The sequence below is a fragment of the Heteronotia binoei genome, chromosome 4 (assembly GCF_032191835.1).
Source record: "Heteronotia binoei isolate CCM8104 ecotype False Entrance Well chromosome 4, APGP_CSIRO_Hbin_v1, whole genome shotgun sequence".
In the NCBI taxonomy this organism is placed as follows: domain Eukaryota; kingdom Metazoa; phylum Chordata; class Lepidosauria; order Squamata; family Gekkonidae; genus Heteronotia; species Heteronotia binoei.
The window spans coordinates 160654708-160673036 of NC_083226.1; the positions used below are offsets into that span (position 1 = coordinate 160654708).

The following is an 18329-nucleotide window of genomic DNA, read 5'->3' on the forward strand; positions in this document are numbered from 1 at the left end:
GGAAGGAACCACCCAGAACTTCCTTTGCCCAGTTCCCTGGATCCCATTGGAGAAAGACAAAAAAAACATCTTTAAGACCAATGAGTGCTAATGTTTTAAGCATGTTTTAAGTTTTTAAAAATATATATTTGTGTTTGTCTGTGTTCTTTATAAAATTTGTATCTCTGCTACCTAATCTTAAATAGGTACACACATGGCCCGCCCGGCATGGCCCGGCTCAACAAGGTCTCATTTATGTCACCCCTGACTTAAACTTCCCAGCTTCGCACCAAACCGTCAAGCGCCTTTCGACGTTCCTCGTGCACCGCCCGCGCCCCACTCGACTCCATGTACCCAAAACTGCAGACAACACGCCGCGCTCGGTGTTCACACGACACCCGGTCACGCGTGCAGCCCCGCTTGCAGACGCCTCGCGCCCCCGGTGTGAGCGCGCGTGTTTGCGCACGCGAGCGCCCCTGGCGGCCTCCGCGCCTGCAGCGCCGTCGCTGCCTGGGCGTGATGCTCGGCGCAAGGAAGGGGAGGGGAACGGGGTGGGGGGGCGGCGCACCCTTTGGGCTCCAGCCCTTACCTGCAGGTCACGTGAGCGCTTCCCGGCCAGGGGCTGGGCTTTTGCCTTGCCAGCGCCGCTGGAGGTGGGTCCTCTTTTCCTTCCGCCTCCCGCTCCCTCTCCCCACAGGGTCCAAAATTAAAAATAAAAATACAATCCAGCCCTCTTCCCCTTCCCTCCTCCCTTCACGCCTTGCTCTTCTCTCCCGCCCCCTGTTGGGAGGTGGCTTACCTGGCTGCGCGGGAGGGAGGAGGAGGGCAAACTGAGAGAGAAAGAGAAGTTGAGAAACTTGTTTGGCCACCCCGGGCTGACTGTGTGTGTGTGTGTGCTCTTGCCTTAAAAGAAGGAGGCGAGAGGGGAAAAGGAGCCATTGGTGGACTCAGCATGAGAGGGAGCTGAGCTGAACTGGACACCAGCCTGCCTGGAAGACTGGGAGGGTGAGTAAAGGGGGGAGGGAGAGGGAGAAGGCCTCTGGATCTGTGGGGAAGAGCTGGCATGGAGACCTGGGGCTTTGTTCTCACCTGAGACCGGCTTCCTAGCAGGGCATCTCCCCATTCAGCACTTTCTGGAAGCCTGAAGCATCTCTGAGGATCGGCTGGGGCAAGCACCCAAATTCTCTTTCCCCTAGAACAAAAAGCAGCGTTTTTAATTATTGGTATTATTTTGGATTGAGTTCTCGCCTGTTTTGCTTCCGGCAGTTGCGCCTGGTACAGACAAAGCCACATCCCTCTATTCCCCACGGGCACCGGTTGCGCGTGGAAAGTTGGCTTGGCCTTTGGCTTGCCTCTTTCTGACTGGGCGGACCAAGCTTGGAATGGTGATCACCATGTCCGGACAGGCTAGGATTTTGCTTTTCCCTGGAATCTGGTTGCCGTCTGCTTGGTTGCTGTAACGATGCCAAACATCTGTAATCTGGCTCTTCTGGAGAAAGCTTCATTTACCCGTTCTCTCACTTGAACCTTGTCAGGACAGACCAAAGGAAATCCTTTTTTACACAGCGAGTGATTAAAATGTGGAATTCTCTGTCAGAGAATGCAGTGACAGCCACAGGTTTAAAAGGGGAGTAGATAGATTTGTGGTCTGCTAGCCATGGTGTAGACAGCGTTATTGATGTAACTAACACGAATTTGAGCAGACTTTGAAGGATGGTGGAAGACAGGAGGGCCTGGCGTGACTTTGTCCATGGGGTTGCAAAGAGTCGGACTCGACTGTGCGACTGAACAACAAAAAGCCATGGTGACTAAAGGGAATCTCCATGTTCAGAGGTAGTCAGCCTCTGAATCCCAGAGCCGGGAGGCTACATCAGGGAGGGTCTTGGTCTCTGTGTCCCTCTTGTTGGTCCTTCAGAGGAACTGGTTAGCCACTGTGTGAGAAAGGACGCTGGACTAGATGGACCACTGGTCTGATCCAGCAGGGCTCTTCTTCGGTTCTTATGTCATAGGGACATTGGTTTCTCTTCTCCTGAATTCTGGTCAAGATGATCTTTATTGAACTGCTAACTGACCGTTCCTGCTGGTTGATAGGTGAGGATAGTCAGTTATCATTTCCTCAGTGGAAGATGATGCTTCATCAGTGAGAGATAGTCTCTTGTCTTTGTGCTCTTGGATAATACTCATCGGAATGTGGAAAAATTGATAACCTCTCTTGTCAAAGGGAAGAGGCAGAGATCACAGTTCATGGTTTTTGAAGACCAGAGGCGGGAGAGCAAGCTGTGACTTGGGTAAAGGTTGGGACTCAGGGTCTTAGTGGAGCCCTGATAAAGGGCGTTTAATCTCTCTGTTGTGTTGCCAAAGTGCCTGTTGACCTCCAGCTGTGTTCTGCTTGCATATTTGAAAATCTAGCAAGTATTGCAAAGACACTACAAGCCTCATGTTGTTATCGCATGGAAATCAAACCACTTTTTACTACTTGGGGGAAAGTGAGGCAGAACGTTTTACTACTTGGGAGAAAGTGTTGTTTCTCTTCGCTCCCTCCAGTGTTTTCAAAGTGCTTACTTCTCTCCAACCCAATCAGTCAAAGGTCTGGCTATGTCTTTTGCACTTTCCTGAGTTTCCTGTTGAGTAGACATTCCAAGTAGACCTGCACAGGATAGCACTGTTAACCGCTTAATGTAACTGATGAATGGATTTCAATGTTTTCTGCCTCCTTCATGGGGGAAAATTGTTCAGTTTCCATGAGGTCTTCAGTTTTTAATCGCAGTGCGAGACTATTTTCTGCTCCTTGAACAATGAAGTGCATCTGAATCTGTTTTGTATGAGGTCCTGGAGATAAGGAAAGAGGTCTGGCGCAGCTGTCCTGCCATGTTAATGGTGTGTTTTCTTGTGTGCCAATGAGCTTACTTTCAAGTAATATACCTAGGATTGTAGCCCTTTCTGGACAATTTGCTCTGTTGCAGCCGCAGAGAGTTTTATAGTATCCTAAAGACGTTACAGATATATTGTGGCATAAGTTTTACCAACTACAACTCGCTTCATTCAATGTGTTAGGATTGTCGTTTGGGACTTTTGATCAATTAGTATTCTGAGCATGATTATGTTGGAAACATGAGCTTGTATGGAACGAAATAAACCAAAGGGCCCCGTCCTCGCTTGATGGTACCTAAGTCAGAACAAATTTAAATACCTGCAGCTGGTTCCCTAGTAAAATGGTAAACTGGTTTGGTAACCCAGCAGCAGGAATCCTAGCTGGTCTTGACCAGACTCCAGATGTGTGATCAGTTTGGAGATTCCACTCAAAGCATCTCTCTTTAAACACACATGCTATTTACCCAGAGCTTTAAATCTTTCCAGGGTGGGCTTGGCATGTAAATAGAAGGCGCTCTTCAGAAGTGAAATCAGGTTATTTTCCACTGACCGCTATATTTTGAGTGATCGGGGAAGCATGTGTTAGGATTGTCATTTGGGACTTTTGATCAATCAGTGGAAACATGCTGAGTTTATATGGAATGAAATAAATCAAAGGGCCCCATCCTCGTCTATGTAACTATTGAATACTTGTTCAGCTTACCTATCACTCCTTGTCAAGATGACCTCGTACACAATTTGGAGCTATTCGGGACTTGAAAAGAAATACATTTTCACAGAAATCAGGATATTATTTTTGTATATTATATCACTTAGACAACTGTTGAGTTTCATTTGTCTGTAATCAGTTTTTAAAGTCAGATGGTAAAAGCAATTGAAGCCCTAGAATATAGAAATGTAATTTTAAACTATCCATAAAGCTGGAGGAGAAAGGAGAGTTTGGCTGAAAAAAAAAAGAGATGAACTCTTTCAAATTCTTTGCAATAACTGCTTTTCAGAGAGTAAGCACAAATCTTTACGTGAACAGCTCCATCGCTGAAACTGAGATGATGAGAGAGAGTAACTTAGGGATGTTTATTTGGGGAGGGGGGTGTCTCCTTTAAAAAAAAAACTCTTCGTAATCAATAGAAAAATTAACTTTGCTGTGTTTTTGAATCTATATGTGAGTCAGCTGTTAAAATAGATGGTTACTGTGTTTCACTGCCTTATAGACCATGTGAATTAAAAAAAACCGGGTTTACATGTTTAAATAGATTTGGGACAAATTGGAAGACTGCAGCGGATTAAAGAGCAGAAAAGGAGTTGCCTCTTTTCCTGTGGCATCGTTGCCAGCAGTTTTACACAGAGTACTTGCATGCTCTTGGTTGGGCTGTCTTGTATATGCATCCCTATGTACAGAGACATGCACAGTTTCAAAGCAGTAGTTGGTTCTACCTGTATGACTATCAGAACATTTATTTTATTTATTTTTATTTTATTCCATTTGTATCCTGCCCTCCTCGCCTAGGCGGGCTCAAGGCAGCTCACATAGACATGGATGTGCATGAGTAAACACAGGATTCGTTAAAACCATAAACCATAGAATAATATAAAAACATAAAATACATAAAATATTCGGTGCTATAATCAGCGCAATAACATTGATATTACAGCGCTGTCAAATACTCTGCTGACCTTGCCTGGAGGACTACAGCTTATAGGTGTTATCACTAACATTCTTGCAACTCCAACAGAGACATAGGAGTGCCAGATAGTGAGAACATGGTATAAAATTACCAAACTGGAACATTTTATGGCTGCAATCCTAAAACGATTTTGCTGGGAGTAGGCCCAGCAGAATATGGACTTACGTCCGTATAGACTTGTTTGGAAATGTTCCCTGTATGTATCTAGCCAGCAGTGATCCCCTGAAGCTGTATTGATCCTTCTCTCACTTCCTTGAGAGTGTTAATTTCCACAGACCATACTGCAAGTAAACATGCATAGGACTGGACTGTAACATGGCAATCTGAAGCAGGTATATTTCTGCATCCCAATCAGATCACCGTAACTTAGTTTTAAATAAAAGGACCAACTAAGTTTTGTTCAGAATGTAACCTTTCGTATGCTCTATGCAGACTTCATCAGACAAAAATGGAATGGCAAGCAATCCTAAATATAGAGAAAGTGGGCAGTGAGTTGGTATGTAGAGTCATGGAAATGTTTTTAGCAGATTAAAAGAATCACACATTGGGATCTGTGTTTGTTTGTTGTTAACTGGGCTGAAATGACAGTGGAGGGTGATAAAAAGCAGATCGATGTCCTAAATGTGAAATGCCATAAATCTGGGTATCATTCTGGCTTTGTTCTGGGTTTAAATAGAGGGCATTAGTTTCTCAAGAGGTTGTAATATCATTGTAGTTTGCCATTAGAAAAAAAGAATACATTAAAATATAGTGGAAGATGGGTTAGTATATGTAATAAGATAAACAGCCAATAGCCCTTATTTGAGTGTGAGAATACAAAAACAACAACATTTTGATGCACTGTTCTAAAAGAGAAATACATTCTAGTATTTACACCCCGTTCAAATCTGCTGTGAAAACGTCACGATGCAACGTCACCCCAGAGTCAGAAACCACTGGTGCTTGCACAGGGGGACTACCTTTACCTTTTTTAGCATATCCTATTAGGTTCATTTCACTGTATCCCTTTTCTGTGACTATCTATTTTCCATCTTTGGATTATACAATAAAATGTTAATTGGGAAAAATATAATAATAAAAAAACTGTATGCGGCTAAACCCTGATAGTAATTGCTTGTAAATGTAGTGGATTACATTGTAAATTACGGTGGGGAAAACATGTTTAGGATTGCAGCTTTAGCCAGTCAAGAGATAGCATCTCATGTAAAACTTTTTTTTTAAAGGTTTAAAAGCTTTTTATTAGTAGTATTTTAAAAATGTGAACTGGTCTAATCAAGAAACTGCCATTGGAGACTCCTGGCATTGTGGAATAAAACAGTTTATTGGATGCTTGTTCTCCTGTGAACACCTGTGATCTTAACGATACATGTTCAAAGTCCACGGATCACTATTCGTACAATAGGGAGATGGGACACCTGGGTTGTGTTCCTAATGGTGCGGTTTATCCGGTTCTCAAAAACAGGGGTTTTTATGCCTTTCAGAGTGCTAAACGGTTAAACTCTGAGCATGCTTAGCACAAGTTGATAGGGTACTTCTCTTGGAAACTTCTTAAAATTCCATTGGAAAAGCAGCTTTCCTCATTCCTCCTCCAGTTCATTCGAAAGTGACTAGGTTATATTCAATATATACATTGTTTGATCACGTCTAGCACCACACACAGCTTCATAATATGATTGCATGAATGTCTGGGTTATGTACAAGCTGAAAAATCCTGCCAGCTGTTTGCAAACCTTTTAAAAGTGAACATAACCTTATTATATAGAGTTTGTGCACCATTTTTGCAGTCCATCTTATTTATTTATTTAAATTATACCCCACCTTTCTCTCCAATGGGGACTGTGAAGAAATTTTTTCCCTGGGAGGTTTGTAAGGAGTCAAAACCTCCACTTTCCATTTTAACTTCCCCCCTCGGGGCAGAGAACAGGCAAGAGAAGGAGAAGTCTCCAAACTTACCTCAGCCCACCCTCATACAAATGCTAGTAGGTCTAAACAATGGGGTGGCCAAGCTTTCCTCTTCTCCTCCCCCTTCCTTCTGGCAGGGAACAGTGTTTTGGAGGGATAGAATCCCAGATAATCTCCGGGAAGAAGCTGCAGGAAACATTTCCTTTACCTGGCCTAGCCAGGTCAGTTGGTATAGAGAAACAGATAGGATAAAACCTCCTTGCAACAGGAAGGAGGTCTCTTTTCCTTGGGTGCTGCATCCATGAGCGCATACAGAGCTCTCCTCTGGGAAGGCAGCCATTGATCAAGTGTGTGGCTCAAAAGCTGGAACAATTTTAGATAAGTAGTATCCGGTGTTAGATTTTGAATGGAATATAAGTTCTTTTAAGAAGTTTATTCCTAAATATCTCCATCACAGTTTGGTTTTATATTTGTAACCTTTAGAACTTCAACCTTAAGATTAATAAGTTTGGTAGAGCTATATTAATTTTGACATATAGAATGTATTTCCTATTGAAGTATTATATTTCTTTGTATTATATTTTCAGTATTACAGAATGCTGATCCTTATCCTTTTGGTTTATTTTAATTCAATTATGGCTTGTACTGTGTATTGTAATAATAATGTTAAAATTATATTAAAAGGCTGGAGCAAGCGTCAAGCTAATGGTGACTCTATAGGGATCTGTAACATCTTAAGAAAGGGGGCCTGTCCCATTTTAACATCTGATAAGGCATATTCAGAGAGAGGTACAGAGGGTTTGCATTTTACCCATTTCTTTTGGTATCCCTCGCTCAGTTTGATGCTATGCTAAAAGCATACTTGTAAACCTTTTCTTTTTAATAAATATTTTATAACTTTGGATGCTGGGAGTGGTTCTCTGTACCACCTAGACTTCCACTATCTTAGACACGCTATTTTAAAAGTAGCACTATGGGGGAGGCAAGCAGTTGGCAAGTGGCCATTGCTCCAGAGGCACTTGTCGTTGTTCAGTCGCACAGTCGAGTCTGACTCTTTGCAACCCCATGGACCAAGTCATGCCAGGCCCTCCTGTCTTCCACCATCCTCCAAAGTCTAGGGCACACAAGGCAGTAAATTGTTTCAGTGGTGACCAGGCGCTGGGCAGTGGGAGACACAGAGGCAAGGCCTCAGAACTTAGAAGAGAAACTGGGAGTCCTGACCTTCCCAGTTGGCCATTTCATACAAAGGTCAGGTGGCGGTGGCAGCGGTGAACTATCCTGAGATTGGAAGAAAAGCCCTCCTGGTGTGGAGAAACACTTAGGAGGGCAGGGCCTGCAGGTCAGAATAGGCTTGTTCTGCCACAGAGACCCAAAGCATGGTTTACATCAGGGGTGGTCAACCGTAGCTCTCCAGATGTTTTTTGCCTACAACTCCCATCAACCCCAGCCAGCATGGCTGATGGCTGGGGCTGATGGGAGTTGTAGGCAAAAAACATCTGGAGAGCTACTGTTTGCCGCTCCTGGTTTACATCATTCTCCTCTCCTCTGTTTTATCCTCTCAACAGTCCCGTGAGGTAGGTTAGGCTGAGAGAGTGTGACGGCCCAAGTCTTCCATAGCACAAGTGGGGATTCAAACCTGGGTCTCCCAGACGCTAGTCGGACACTCTCAACTGCAACACCATACTTGCAAGTGATGGTATGACTCAAGAACAGCTCCCACACCACTTCTTCCTTCTGTATATATATGAACAATGGACAGGAAACGTGCTTGTGGGAACGATTGTCGCCTGTATCTGTGCATATTCCAGTTCATACTTTAATTTCTCCATATCCCGGGAATGGCCCCACTGATGGACCTCCTGATGGCACCTGGGTTTTTTGACCACTGTGTGACACAGAGTGTTGGACTGGATGGGCCATTGGCCTGCTCCAACATGGCTTCTCTTATGTTCTTATATCTGGAGCAGTGATGCTCTGTATTCTTGGTGCTTGGGGGGGCCACAGTGGGATGACTTCTAGTATCCTGGCCCCACTGATGGACCTCCTGATGCCACCTGGTTTTTTTAGCCAATGTGTAACAGAGTGTTGGACTGGGTGGGCCATTTGCCTGATCCAACATGGTTTCTCTTATGTTCTTATGCAGTTGTCAAAGACCTATTCAGGAAAGATGGACAGACTTGGCTGAAGGCATGTGCATTTTGTCAGCCAAATCCAGTTTGAACTCAGTATTGGGACACACAGTTGTTGTGTTTATAACATTCATAGCAACTTGCAAATGGCAGGCAGAAGGGGAAAAAATATTGCGGCTTTGTACAAAAATGTGAACCCTGTGTGTTATTTTAAAACCTCTGAGAACTGTGCAGTCATTAATCTTACATGTGTTTGTGTTGTTTTCTTGCTGTTCTGCTATAATGAAGCCGTAATATATGAAAGCTCTCTCTTCGGTCCTAAAATCTACCTCTCTTCACATGATTGGATATGCCTTCTGGGATATACTAGTTAGAATTTAGGACTCCAGTCCTGTTAAATCTAAGTTGTTCCTTATTTTGCTGTTCTGCATGCTAAAGAAGGTTTGGAAGGCATCCAGCTTGCTGTGTTTAGGGCAGACCATAAGATTGCTAATCCCCAGGTGTGAGCAGGGGAGGAAAGACCACCATGCACTTATGTCAATAACGCTTTATAAAATTCCAGCATCATGCAAAATACTATGTATCCAACTTAGAAAATACTTAGATAACAATCACAATCTATACAGACACAGAACAGGAAAGAGAAGGGTAAACAGTCCGCAATTTAAAGTCGTTGAAGGGCAAAGCCCCACTCTCTTCTCCGGCATTTATCTTGACTCTCCCAAGATGAAAGGCAAACTGACCAGACCTCTGTCTGCTGTGCCGTTTGGCAAACTTCAGTCCGTGAATACTTCCAAGTAGAATGAATATTTAAAGCGTTTCAAAGACACAAATGGGCTTTTCTAGCAACCTTAAGCCTTGTTTTCACCATCCAGGCTTTATCAAAGCTTTTGAATTCAAGACTCAATACTCTTCCGGAGCAGTAACTGCTTTCTTCAAAAGGTTCTCAAAAGGGCCGGCGTTTAAAAGGTGTATGGTCCTTTTAAATATGATGGCCAGAACTCCCTTTGAGTTCAACCCTTTGAGTTCTGAAAGAACTCAAAGTTGAACTTGTGGATCTTCTAACAAAAATCTGTAATCTTTCATTGAAATCTGCCTCCGTTCCTGAGGACTGGAAGGTAGCAAATGTCACCCCCATCTTTAAAAAAGGTTCCAGAGGAGATCCGGGAAATTACAGGCCAGTCAGTCTGACTTCAATACCGGGAAAGTTGGTAGAAACCATTATCAAGGACAGAATGAGTAGGCATATTGACGAACACGGGTTATTGAGGAAGACTCAGCATGGGTTCTGCAAGGGAAGATCTTGCCTCACTAACCTGTTACATTTCTTTGAGGGGGTGAACAAACATGTGGACAAAGGAGACCCGATAGATGTTGTTTACCTTGACTTCCAGAAAGCTTTTGATAAAGTTCCTCATCAAAGGCTCCTTAGAAAACTTGAGAGTCATGGAGTAAAAGGACAGGTCCTCTTGTGGATCAAAAACTGGCTTAGTAATAGGAAGCAGAGAGTCAGTATAAATGGGCAGTCTTCGCAGTGGAGGACAGTAAGCAGTGGGGTGCCACAGGGCTCGGTACTGGGTCCCATGCTCTTTAACTTGTTCACAAATGATTTAGAGTTGGGAGTGAGCAGTGAAGTGGCCAAGTTTGCGGATGACACTAAATTGTTCAGGGTGGTGAGAACCAGAGAGGATTGTGAGGAACTCCAAAGGGATCTGTTGAGGCTGGGTGAGTGGGCGTCAACGTGGCAGATGCGGTTCAATGTGGCCAAGTGCAAAGTAATGCACATTGGGCCAAGAATCCCAGCTACAAATACAAGTTGATGGGGTGTGAACTGGCAGAGACTGACCAAGAGAGAGATCTTAGGGTCGTGGTAGATAACTCACTGAAAATGTCAAGACAGTGTGCGTCTGCAATAAAAAAGGCCAACGCCATGCTGGGAATTATTAGGAAGGGAATTGAAAACAAATCAGCCAGTATCATAATGCCCCTGTATAAATCGATGGTGCGGTCTCATTTGGAGTACTGTGTGCAGTTCTGGTCGCCGCACCTCAAAAAGGATATTATAGCATTGGAGAAAGTCCAGAGAAGGGCAACTAGAATGATTAAAGGGCTGGAGCACTTTCCCTATGAAGAAAGGTTGAAACGCTTGGGACTCTTTAGCTTGGAGAAACGTCGACTGCGGGGTGACATGATAGAGGTTTACAAGATAATGCATGGGATGGAGAAAGTAGAGAAAGAAGTACTTTTCTCCCTTTCTCACAATACAAGAACTCGTGGGCATTCGATGAAATTGCTGAGCAGAAAGGTTAAAACGGATAAAAGGAAGTACTTCTTCACCCAAAGGGTGATTAACATGTGGAATTCACTGCCACAGGAGGTGGTGGCGGCCACAAGTATAGCCACCTTCAAGAGGGGTTTAGATAAAAATATGGAGCACAGGTCCATCAGTGGCTATTAGCCACAGTGTATGTGTGTATATAAAATTTTTTGCCACTGTGTGACACAGAGTGTTGGACTTGATGGGCCGTTGGCCTGATCCAACGTGGCTTCTCTTATGTTCTTATGTTCTTAACTATACTTGTCACAACCTTTCTCCTGGCTCCACCCCCAATATCTCCAGGCTCCACCCCCAAAGTCCCCAAATATTTCTTGAATTGGACTTGGCAACCTAACAGACCATTTACCCACTTCCACAGCGAGTACACTTTACAGAGGAGGCAAACCCCACATGGAATCGGGTCTGCTCCTTCATCAAGCCTGATGCAGCTTGCCCTGCGGTTTCTGTTCAATCCTGTAAGATGCAGTCTTTCCGATCTCTGTCTCGGTTGGTCTTCACTGGCAACTTGGGGGGAGAACTAGAGGAGATGGGAGCAAAAGCCTCATTTTTACCTCATGCTATCCAACGCATCAAATAAACCAGAAGTGTATAAGATTGCAGGCCTACTGCACTGCATATGTGTTGAAGCCTTGGAAATTTACAATAATATGCAGGAACTGTTTGTAGATTCAGCCGGCAGAATCCTGGAAGAAGTCCTCATTGCCTTTAAATATTATTTTGAGCCTGGAAAAAAACTTGTTTTTAATGCTAACCAGTTTTGATAGCTCAGGTTGCCAGGCCCCTAATGCAAGTGAGGGTCCCCTTGTTTTGGGTGCTCCTCTCTTCTGCCAGCCAGCTGGCTGCCAGGGGGGAGTTACCCCTCCCCCCCAAGAGGCAAGAAGCCAGAAATAAACAGGGTGTGCCTACATCATCTGGAAGTGACATAGGCACAGGGGTGGAATTCTAGCAAGAGCTCGTTTGCATATTAGGCCACACACCCCTGATGTAGCCAATCCTCCAAGAGCTTACAAGGCTCTTTTTTGTAAGCTCTCGGAGGATTGGCTACATCAGGATGGTGTGGCCTGATATGCAAAGCTCGAAACTGGGTTCAGGTAGCTGGCTCAAGGTTTACTAGCCTTCCATCCTTCTGAGGTTGGTGAAATGAGTACCTAGCTTGCTGGGGCGGAAATGTAGATGACTGGGGAAGGCAATGGCAGACCACCCCATAAAAAAGTCTGCCATGAAAACGTCATAATGCGACATCACCCCAGAGTCAGAAATGACTGGTGCTTGCACAGGGGATTACCTTTACTTTTATAGGAACATTGGTGACATTGCGGGGGTGGGGTGTGTGTGTGACAAAACTTTATGAGATAGAAGCTAGTTCTGCCATAGATGTTTTGCCCACAAACTAGAGCATTGTTCCCGACACACCTATGCCACTTCTGTGTGACATAAGCACCTCATATTTATTTCCAGCTTCTTCCCTCCCCACTCCGGGTAAGTTCACCCCCAGTTTGGTGTAGTGGCTAAGTGTGCAGACTCTTTATCTGTGAGAACTGGGTTTAATTCCCCACTTCTCTACAAGCACCTGCTGATGTGACCTTGAGTCAGTCACAAGTTCTCGCAGAGCTGTTCCTCTCAAGAGCAGTTTCTGTCAGAGCTCTCTCAGCTCCATCTACCTCACAGGGTGTCTGTTGTGGGGAGGGAAAGGGAAAGGAGATTGTAAGCCACTCTAAGACTCCTTCGGGTTGTAAAGGGAGGGGTATAAATCCAACCTTTTCTTATTCTTCCCCCACATACCAATCCAAGAGACCTGGCAAACCTCGGTTCACTGTAGCAGAGGGCATTGATAGTTTTGTCACACAACTGAGGTGCAAAGTTCAAGACTGTGAATTTGGAGCAACAAATGACATTATGGTTAGGGACAAAATAGTCTCTTCCGTTACTTGTAATAACGTTACAGTAACTTAAAGGAGAGGCTGCTAGAATACGCTGATCTCACCCTTGCAAAAGCAATTGATATTTTCAAAGTTCAAATTTTAGCTCATGCACAAGTCCTATCAGCAACTGAAGAGGCTGTGCAATAGCACAGATAGGAAAGATACAAAGTAGTTGTTTCCAAGCAACACCCCAGCCTCAAGAGATAGGTTGTCTGCACAGCAATCATCTTGCAAGAGGTGTGGCTGCAGCCATAAGCCCAAAGCCTGCCCTGCTTTTGGAGCTAACTGCTACAGATGTGGAGCACAGAATCGTTTTGCAAAGGTGTGCAGGAGCAAATGGACCCCCACCCAGCGAGACGAGTTTGAACTCCATGTTCATGAGAGTGATCACAGCACCCGAGGTTTCCAAGATTATGCATGGGATAGAGAAGGCAGAGAAAGAAGTACTTTTCTCCCTTTCTCACAATACAAGAACTTGTGGACATTCAATGAAATTGCTGAGCAGTCGGGTTAGAACTGATAAAAGGAAGCACTTCTTCACCCAAAGGGTGATTAACGTGTGGAATTCACTGCCACAGGAGGTGCTGGCAGCTGCAAGCATAGACAGCTTCAAGAGGGGATTGGATAAACATATGGAGCAGAGGTCCATCAGTGGCTATTAGCCTCAAGGTATAGATGGAACTCTGTCTGGGGCAGTGATGCTCTGTATTCTTGGTGCTTGGGGTGTGAGGGCTTCTAGCATCCTGGCCCCACTGATGGACCTCTTATGGCACCTGTTTGTTTTTTGGCCACTGTGACTCAGAGTGTTAGACTGGACGGGCCATTGGCCTGATCCAAATAGCTTCTCTTATGTTCACCCCACCCTGGGGGAGAACCCAGCACATCTGAGCCATGGCTTTCTACCATTAGCATAGCGGGTGTTCCTGTATTTGCAAGCTGAACAGTAGTGCTCAACCAAATATCTTACCTGAAGGCATAGTCTCTGCTTTGCCAGTTATCGTGCAGGAAGCACCATCAACTGTCATTCTGGTTGCTTTTGGAGGGTCCAAAGTTGGACTGAAAGCAGGAATCACAGCACCCTGCATGGATGGCTCTCAAACAGCCATGTTGACCTTCTATGTTAGGGAAGATGATCACACACACACACACACACACACACACACTGCTTGGCAAACCAGCGTGCCTGGCCCTTGACCTTCTTAGGAAAGTCCATAGTATGTCATCGCCTGCCTTGGCTTCTAAAGATGACCTTCTGCAAACCTACACAGATGTCTTTCAAGGGCTAGGACAGTTCCCTGGCACTACCGTGTCGACATAGGTCCTGAGATACCACTGGTGATACCTGGTTGTTGCAAAATTCCTTATGCTACACTGCCTGCCCTCAAGGAAACCTTTGGAAAAGACCAATGTTATCACTAAGATGATGAAGCCAACAGCATCGGTTGATAGCCTTGTCAGTACTTAGAAGGAGAATGGATTGCTTTGCCTAGACCCCTGACCCTTAAACGAAGCCATCTGGTGGCATCACTTTTCCATTCCCTGCCATTGAGGATGTGCAACAAAGCCTGGCTTGCAAAAGATTCTTCACAATTTTGGATGAAAAAGATGGCTACTGGCAGGTCAGAGTCAACGAGGAATCTGTTGGACTGTGCACATTCAACTCCCCATGGGCCTGCTACCATTTCAGTAGGATGCCTTTTGGCATCAAGTCAGCCAATGAAGTTGTCCTGCAAAAGAATCATGAGCGCTTCTGTGACATCCCAGGTGTGTACCTTCATCGCAGATGATATGATCGTTCTAGCCTTCATGGAAGCAGAGCACCATCAGATCCTTGAACAAGCCCTAAAGAAGGCTCTCCAGAAAAGTGTGAAGTTCAACCCTGACAGAGTTCAGTTCATGGCTGAAAAAGTAAAGTACATGGGGCACACCATCTCAAAGTACAGACTCAATACACACCACCACCAAAGTACAGACTCAGATGTCCTTGCCAACTGGGCATACAATGTCTCTTGGGCACTGTAAAGTTGCTCTGCAGGTACGTCCCTAATGAACCAGCTCTAACAGCCCCTCTGCCTGTGGAAGGAGCCTGGAGTGGGGCCCACCTCAACAAGAGGTGCTGGATGCTCTTAAGACAGCAGTCACCAGAGCTCCTGTGCTCAGATTCTTTGATCTTGCAGAGTGGCTGGTAGTCCAAGCTGATGCTTCCAAAGATGGCTTGGGTGCATGCCCAGTCCAAAAGATGCAACCCGTTGCCTACACCTCTTTACACTGTAGATCTACACTGGCTGAGCAAAACTATGCACGGATTGGAAAAGAGCTTTCTGGCCATCATTTTTGCCATGGGGAAGTTTCATCCATATGTGCTTGATGTACCAGCAGTGGTCCAGTCAGAGCACAAACTACTGGAAGCGATCTTCAGTAAGCCCATCAGCAAAGCTCCTGCCAGACTACCCAGAATGCTCTTGCAACTACAACGGTATGACATAAGAATTGTCGGAGTTTTTTTGTAGCAGGAACTCCTTTGCATATTAGGCCACACACCCCTGATGTAGCCAATTGTCCAAGAGCTTACAGGGCTCTCCGTACAGGGCCTACTGTAAGCACCAGGAGGATTTGCTACTTATTTATTTTATTTTTATTTACATTATATTTGTATCGCGCCCATTCTGTACAGACTCAAGGCAGCTAACAGCATAAAATAGACAGTAAATAATATGAAAACAATAAAACGATCAGATAAACGGCAATGGTGCTACTTTAGGTGGATCATGTAAAATTTTCTCTCTCATGCGCACAGATCCTCGGCAGTTAGTAATAAAAGTGCGATGGATCCAGATGTGGTGGCAGCCCTCTCCCATTAGATGTTATATGCCATCCGAAACAGTTCAGTCTTGCAGGCCCTGCAGAACTGCAATAAATCCCACAGGGCCCTGATGGCTTCTGGAAGGGTGTTCCAAAGTATTGGGGCCACAACCGAGAAGGCTCTTGCTCTGGTGGAGTGAGCCTAGCCTCCTTTAGCCCAGGAACAGTAAAAAGATTTTGAGAGCTTGAGTTCCCCATGGCATTGATTCTCTGGGGAACATGTGGGGCAAGGCGGTCCCGCAGATAGGTAGGTCCTAGGCCATATAGGGCTTTGAAGGTTAATACCGGTTTGAAGGTTAAGAGCCGGTTTGGTGTAGGGAGAGCCGGTTTGGTGTAGTGGTTAAGTGTGCGGACTCTTATCTGGGAGAACCGGGTTTGATTCCCCACTCCTCCACTTGCACCTGCTAGCATGGCCTTGGGTCAGCCATAGCTCTGGCAGAGGTTGTCCTTGAAAGGGCAGCTGCTGGGAGAGCCCTCTCCAGCCCCACCCACCTCACAGGGTATCTGTTGTGGGGGAGGAAGGTAAAGGAGATTGTGAGCCGCTCTGAGACTCTTCAGAGTGGAGGGCGGGATATAAATCCAATATCTTCTTCTTCTACCAGGACCTTGAAACGGACCTATATCAAGGGTGTGTGGCCTAATATGCAAAGGAGTTCTGCTACAAAAAAAGGCCCTGAGAATCATCTATCCAAAGGGCAAGGGCAAATTTATTGCTGACATGTCCAGGGTCAACATAACCACCCCTCAAGAAAACGCAGATGTTGTTCTAGGTGAAAAAAATAATCTGTGCAATTGCACAAGCGGATCCAGTCAGTGATCATTTGCTGCACCAGTTGCAAGAGTCCACCAGCACTGATCCTGTCCTACAGAGCCTTAGGGCTCAACCCCTAAACAGAGGCAGCCTTTTAAGCAGAAACAAGTCAAACCAGAACGTAGAGCATACTGTCCTCTGAAGGACCAGATTCATGTTGAAAATGACTTGTTAATGATTGACCCAAGGATAGTTGAACCCCAAAGGCACTCCTCCCAGCAGGAGAGGCATGTGCTTGAACCTCTGACCCCAAATTTGTGATAGATATTGCATTTGGGGACATGTCATGTTGAGGAATACCCATGTAAAGAGAGTAGCATGTAGTATATGGAAGCTGTCTCTAAGAGACAGGCTTAGGTTCTTGGTGGAACTCCCTTTCTTCACATGCATAGGTATGTCTTTTGGGATATACCAGTTAGAACTGGGTTCTTGATATTTAAGGACTCTAGCCCTTGTTAAGTCTAAGTTGTCCCTTGCTGTTCTGCTCTGCACATTAAAGAAGGTTTTGAGGACATCCTGCCTGCTGTGTTTCTCTGGCCTTAGGGCAGGTCATTTACACAAATCCACAGTGAGTACACTTTACAGAGGAGCCAAACACTGCAGGAGGAAAAACAAATATATCCACAGTTTTCATCTGGTGTTTTGAAAGTAGTTGAATAGAGAAATTGCCTGGGTGGATGTGACTGAATTTTATCTGGGCCAACACATATGAACATATGAAGCTGCCTTATACTGAATCTAGGGTTGCCAAGTCCGATTCAAGAAATATCTGGGGACTTTGGGGATGGAGCCAGGAACAAGGGTGTGACAAGCATAACTGAACTCCTAAGGAGTTCTGGCCATCACATTTAAAGGGACGGCACACCTTTTTAAATGCCTTTCTTCCATAGGAAATAATGAGGGATAGGGGCACCATCTTTTGGGGCTCATAGAATTGGACCCCCTGGTCCAATCGTTTTGAAACTTGGGGGGTATTTTGGGGAGAGGCATTAGATGCTATACTAAAACTTTGGTGCCTCTACCTGAAAAATAGCCCCCCCAGAGCCCCCAATACCTGCAGATCAATTCCCCATTATCGTTCTCCATAGGGGAGAATCGTTCTCCATAGGGAATAACAGAGTGCCCAGTAGACATTTCCCTCCCCCCACGCTTTCTAAAGCGGGGGGAGGGCCTCCAAACCAGGGAATCCCCTGCCCCCTCCCTCTCTCACACACACAAATACTTACTGGGTCTTGTTCCTGCAGAACTTTACTTGCTCTAAAAACGAAAGCAAAACAAAGGGAGAGCTGTTCTCCGACAAAACTGTTACTGACCCTTTCCCATGACGCCCTTCCTGTTTCCTGCTTCCTGCTCAGCCTTAAAGGCTCACATTTTAAAAACGGACCTTTTTGCAGGTTTCTAAACCTGCAGGAGCTCTAAAACTACGTGGTGACTGTGGGGGCGGGGCTTCCCCCACCGGCCAACTGGCTGGGGGCAGGGAGAAGCCTGTAAAAATGGGGGATCCCCCGCTGGGACCTGGAAGCCTAACTGAATCAGACCCTCAGTCCATCAAAGTCAGTATTGTCTACTCAGACTGGCAGCGGCTCTCCAGGGTCTCAAGCTGAGGTTTTTCACGCCTATTTGCCTGGACCCTTTTTAGTTGGAGATGCCAGGGATTGAACGTGGGACCCTTCTGGTTACCAAGCAGATGCTCTACCACTGAGCCACCGTCCCTCCACATTCTATTTCTAACAGTGGAGAGCCCATATAACAAGAAGGTGCATCTTCTCATTGCTTGGTATTGAGGTATACTGTTCCTGTAGTAAACTGTCTGGCCTCTGTGCAGGTGAT

General features: G+C 45.3%; 1 protein-coding gene across 1 annotated transcript in view; it reads left to right on the forward strand.

Moving 5' to 3' along the window:
• The first annotated feature begins 885 nt into the window (after positions 1–885).
• ATP8B1 (ATPase phospholipid transporting 8B1) overlaps positions 886–18329 on the forward strand; it is a 106325-nt gene continuing 88881 nt past the window's right edge. Inside the window, exon 1 of the mRNA XM_060236109.1 lies at positions 886–984. The gene's annotated coding sequence lies outside the window, so the exon portion shown is untranslated. The remainder of the gene's footprint in view (positions 985–18329) is intronic.